The 6,000-nt window shown below is 43.5% G+C and overlaps 1 long non-coding RNA gene across 1 annotated transcript; it reads right to left on the reverse strand.

Moving 5' to 3' along the window:
- Positions 1-2,829: 2,829 nt before the first annotated feature.
- On the reverse strand, positions 2,830-5,637 carry LOC134478996 (uncharacterized). Its single transcript, XR_010051834.1, has 2 exons — positions 5,543-5,637; positions 2,830-3,061 (listed from the first exon to the last, which is right to left on the reverse strand). It is a non-coding gene; the product is annotated as an uncharacterized LOC134478996 (long non-coding RNA).
- Positions 5,638-6,000: the final 363 nt, after the last annotated feature.

Consider the following 6,000-nt stretch of genomic DNA (forward strand, 5'->3'; position numbering starts at 1 on the left):
GTAGGGAGGGCTGATGCCAGAGACATGTAGAGGACCCTATACAGAGGTGGGCTACAGAAATCAGGAATCCATTGCCCACGAGTTGGCTTAGCGGGTGCAGGTGTTTGTTACCAAGCCTGATGATTTGAGATTAATATTGGAAACCCACATGGTAGAAAGAAAGACCCAAGTTGTCCTGACTTCTACATATGTCCTGTGACACAGATTCAGGCAGAAAGAAAGAAAGAAAGAAAGAAAGAAAGAAGGAAAGAAAGAAAGAGTGAATGAATGACTAATAATAAAAGAGGGGTGGGGAGAAAGAATAAAGAAACCAGGAACCTAGAGTGGTCTATGGCATGCCCCTGTTTGGTGGCCTCTTGTGCCTTGAACACAACCCAAATCCTCTCAGTATTTGGGAAAGCTCTTATCCTGGACACTACCTATCAATCCTCCCAGGGCCCAGCCTCATCTCTTCTTATTTTCCCAAGATGTAGATTTTTCCAATCCTCTACAGACTAATGCTCACCTATGGTGTTTTCTCTGCTGTGGAAGCTTCTGTTTTTCTCTTCCTATTCCCATATCCCTATATTCCTTAGCCATACTCAGAAACCTTTCCTGCATCCCTTTCCTCCAGCTGGATATGATACTATCTTCACTGCCCTTGAGGTTCCCATCTTCCCTGACACCCAGTGCTCTGTGTTAGACTCGGTTGGGCTGTTTCTGTCACTTTCATTGTACTACCATCAAAACTGGGAGGGAAGATGCTAAGTCATGCTCTTTCCTGGAGCTGTTCCTCCTGGCTTGGTAGTGGTTACATACTGGTTTCGTACTAAGAACTATTAAAGTGAATTCCATGGAAGGGTGACTTTTATGACCCCTGTTTATCTATGCTTGATTTAACAACCTACTAAGAAATGGATCTTTGAGATTCACCCAAGCCTTTGCCATTGAAGCTTAACATTTCTTTCGATGACAAAGCGCTGTGCCCTGGTACAGATGTTCCAATTTGTTTAACCTTAATCACTGAAGAGCATTTGAGTTATGTCTAGTAATTACGCATAAAACTGTTATGAATATTCATGTACATGTCTTTGTGCAAACTCATTTTAATTCTTTGACATCAGTGACCCAGAGCGGCACTGTTGGGTTGTACGGTGAGCACAGGTTCGTTGTCTAAAAAAAAGTGCTGTAGTTGCTTCAGAGAATATTTTATTTTTATCAGCAAAATGTCTGAGATCCAATAGTCCTTTCAGAATTTGGTATTACCACTTGTATTTATTTTAGCCATTTTTTCTTTTTTCTTTTTTTTTCTCGGAGCTGGGGACCGAACCCAGGGCCTTGTGCTTGCTAGGCAAGCGCTCTACCACTGAGCTAAATCCCCAACCCCCATTTTTTTCTATTTGTGTGTGTGTGTGTGTGTGTGTGTACACAAGTGTCACAGTATGCATGCTGGTGGATATGTATGTGATATATATATATATATATATATGTGTGTGTGTGTATATATATATATATATATAATGTTTGTGTATACACATGTGCCACAGTATATGTATGCATATGGTGTGTGTACAAACAAGTACCACAATATGTGCATGTGTGTATATGATATATGTATGCATAGATCAGCGGAAAAACTTGGATATCAGTCCTTGCTTTCAGATAGGGATAGCTTGTTTGTCTAGGTCAGCCTAACTGGCCTGAGAACATCTGGGGATTCTCCTTCCTCTGCCTCCTATTTCCCTGTAGACGTTCCAGGATTACAGATGTGCACCACCACACCTGACTGTATGTGAGTTCTGGGAATTTGGAGCCCCCATGTTTAGGCTGCACACTTTACTCACTGAGCCATGTCCCTAGCTCTGCTTTATCCATTGTTTTTCTGATTTGAGATAGGGTTTCTCTGTGTAGTCCTGGAAATTTGGAACTCACTCTGTAGACTGGGATAACCTTGTACTCACAGACATTTGTTTGCCTCTGCCTCCCAAGTACTGGGACTAAAAGTTTGTACCTCCATGCCCAGCATGTTCTAGCTATTCTGATAGATGGGAAGTAGTAACCCATCATGATTTAGTGAGTGATGATGAGAATGTCCTTTTCTGTGTTTGCCTGCTCTGGTAAAAATTCTCTTCAGTGACATAAATATTTATTTCGGGGGCTTAAGTGTTTCTTCTTTTCTGCATTCTCAGAGGATTCAAAAGCACATGGCAGTCCACTTGTTAATAAAGAAGGAACTAATGTGCTCATTAATGAAACAGCAGAAGGTAGGTAAAAATCCCCCACTTTCACAAAGCTCACGAAGCAGTCCCCTGTTGTCTATAGGGAATATGTTTGCATACCTCTGCCAGATGCCTGAAACTACAAACAACCAAATCCTAAGAAGGCCCTCCTCCACCTACAATGTAGCTCATGATAGGGTGAAACCCAGAGAAATCTATTGAAGGCAAAGATATTGTAAGTTGAAATCAGATTTAACAACATTTCACCTCTTAAACTTCACAGCTTAGTACCATAGGGCACAACAGAGTTTTTATTGAGTGGCTGACAATGACTGGGGTTTATTGCCATCCCCCTAAATCCCCAGAGAGTGTCTGTCACAGACTGCTAGGTAGGAAAAGTTAAAAACTATGTTTTGCTTTTATACCATCGCAAAGGGGAAAATTGCAAGTCAAACTACAGGCACTGGGGGCCGTTGACGAGTACAATATTTTTCCTTTCCATATGTACCTGTGATAAATCTTAATTTATAAACTGAGGACACTAGGCAAATCACTGCAATAACTGACTATAAAATAGAACAACTGTAATAATCCACTGTAATAAAAATCGCCAGCATCACAACGGTCATACTTTGAAACCTCTCTCAAACAAAACGCTGGTTACTTTATTGCAAGCATGATGACAGTGTGGCAGGTGATCTGGTAATCGAGATGCCTGCTCACTGATTCACGGTAGCATATCACGGAGAGCATGAGCACTGGAGCCGAGGGGCTGCTTGTCTTGCATAGGACGGGGTAAGACACAGCAAGATTTCACGTGTCTCTGAATGGTCAGCAGTTCAGAATGCAGGGTTCGTTCGTTGCTGGAAAGAACACAGGGAATGCTTATCAGCAGTTTAGAAAATAAAGTAGACAGGTGGGGAGGGAGTGATTTTAATGTGAAAGATAGTGATTAGAAAGACCACCACTTTGTGACTAGCCCTGGAGAGGCTTGATGTGCCTGGATGGGTGGGTGAGATCTGGTCGGGGGACATCTGCTTAGAGGAGAAAGGGAGGAGGGATGGAGGGTAGGATTGTGAGAGGAGGTGACCAGGAAGGGGGCAGTAAGCATGTAAAGTGAATAAATAGAAAGGAAGGAAGGGAGGAAGGAAGGGAGAAAGGAAGGAAGGAAGGAAGGAAGGAAGGAAGGAAGGAAAGAAGGAAGGAAGGAAGGAAGGAAGAAAGCATCACCGAAAGGAGACCAAGAAGTGGAGAGCAGAGGAATTGAGGAGAGCAAGAGCAAGCACAGAGAAAATACAATGTCATGTCTGTGATAAAATGTCCTCAGGAAACTTGTTAGTACACCAACTAAAAAACGTTAATTAGAAAAGAAAAGAATAAGCCTCCTTCAGAGGAGATTCAGGAGCAATAACCCATAGGAGACAGGAAGGCTGTGGGTGGCTTGGTGAAGAGAGTTTCTGGTTGTAGAGAAGGCATGGGTATGTAGTCAACAAGGATAAAATCAAGGCACCTAGGTGAAGTGGGGGTAAGAACAAGGTGACCGGGTTGGGTAGCAACAGAGGCCACTCGGAAAGGGTAAGATTTACTTTCTCTAGTGAGATATGTGTCTTTGAAGGCATAGGGTACAGAAGTCATCAGGTTTTGATGTTATTATGAGAAGACCTTGCCAGGCTACTGTTTTGAAAACAGCCAAAGGGAAGGGACAGGCAGGGAGGCAAGCTGGGACATTTTTTCTGATCATCTGTGAGAAGCACGATGGCATTTCAGGTAAGTGTCAAAAGCAGGAAGGTCTCAGGAAAGAGTGAACTTAGGATATATTTTAGAGAAGAGTGTCTTTTCTTACAAAGCTGGGCAGAGGAAAATGTTTCAGTGCAGGGTTCCCTTTTCCTGTAAACCACTTTGAATGCCAAGCTGCCCCCCGCCCCCACAACTGGGACACATCCAAAGCATTTTCTTAGTGATTCAGCTATACTGAGAATAAGGATGGCATATCACATAACTAGGGGTGCTATTGGTGGTAGTGTCTCCCAGTGGAGGTGCTGGTGGTGGGTGTTCGCTGGATCTGTAGATGGAAGGCACCAAAAGGCACATTTCAGCTCAAATTTAAGCCCATGCCAATTTCATTTAGAAATACACCACGCTGCTCTTTCGAAGGCAAGACTTTGAGAGGAAATTCAATGACTGCAGGAGTGATCCAAATCATTTCTACTCTCCAGGTTCCATTTTTCCCAGCATGTGGGATTGGGATGTGAAATCTGTGCCTGTGAAGGATGTTTCTGCATAATGTCCAGGGTTTCTGGGACTCCCCCTGCCCTTCCTTTGCTCAGCCTTTGGTTTTCCCACCATCTTTGCATAGCTCTTTAGCACCCTAGTTTGGGAGTAGCTCTTTCCACAGAGTGTACTATAGAAAGTTCCCCATGGTGCACCACAGACAATAAGACTGGGCCATTGGGAGGTGTCAGCAGATGTCTTCTCTGTTGCTTCTTGACTGGGAGAAGTATTTGTTTTTAATTTAAAGCATTTTGGTTTTTTGAGATTATCATATAATCATTTTCCCTCCCCTTTCATGCCTCCAAAGCCTTCCACATACTCTTCCTTGTTCCGTTTTCAAGTTCATGACCTCTTTTTCATTAATTACTGTTACTTATATTCCCATGTATCTGTCCATAAATATGTAAGTACAACCTGCTCAGTCTGTAGATCGTTACTGGTATGGGTGTTTTCAGGGCTGGACATTTGGTATTGGGTAACCAGTTGCTGTGTTCTTCCCTGGGGAAGATTATTTCTCCCACTCTCAGCATCCTCAGATACTTATAGTACTTTGTGTAAGGTCAAGGCTTCCTGGACTTTCCCACATCCGTATTGGCATGCTTACTGTGGTCCTTCTTCTGCTCATGAATCCACCCTGGCAGTCCTGTGAAGATTCCAAACTCGCTCTTCTGAGTGTGCCAAGCCCATTGTTCAATTAGGGACGTCTTATCACACAGCTTTGTCATGACCTGTTTGTATAGCAATCTTGCCCACTGGCATGTAAACATCTCACAGAAAACAGATAGGAGTTTGTAATTGATAAATGTTTCATATTCAGGATGTAGCTGCTAGGTAAATGTTTGAGGGAACACTACATGTGGCCAGGGCCCAGTGGGTACACATCCGTGTTGAGACAGGCTATCACACGTTGAAGGATTCAGGCCAGTTCAAACAGGAGGAGTGGTTTGGTTAGGGTTTTCTGATAGATTCCATGGATGCAGTAAGGAGAATAAGGATGGAACCAAGGGCCATTTTAGTGGTGACATGGGAATATTCAAAGTAAATAATACCCACAAGAGCATGCTTGACCATACCTGGCTCTGGCTGCAGACAGTCACTATTACCACCCTTGTGGTTATTAGTTACGGGGAAGCCTAGACAATACCAGTGACTTGATGTTGGTTGGCCTAGGAAAGAGGGAAAACGAGAAGAAATGCCTCAGCATCGTTGTCCATATTCTGGATGGTTCCCAGAATCATGTGTATGAGCACATCTATGCACTCGGGTGTGCGCAAGTCCATTTGTGTGAACGGAGGCCAAAGGCAACCTCGAGTGTCATCCCCCAGGTGCTGTTCCCCACCTTGATTATTGGACAGTGTCTCAGTGATCTGGGGCTTGCCAACTAGCCTAGACTAGCTGGTCATGGAGCTCCAGGGGTCTTCTTTACCTCTCCCTATAGCTTCTGAGGGATTGAACTCAGGAGGTCCTCTTGGTCTTAAGGCAAACATTTCCCCAACTGAGATATTTTCCCTAATCCCAAGAATTTGTATCT

Source organism: Rattus norvegicus, chromosome 5 (genome assembly GCF_036323735.1).
Source record: "Rattus norvegicus strain BN/NHsdMcwi chromosome 5, GRCr8, whole genome shotgun sequence".
NCBI lineage: Eukaryota > Metazoa > Chordata > Mammalia > Rodentia > Muridae > Rattus > Rattus norvegicus.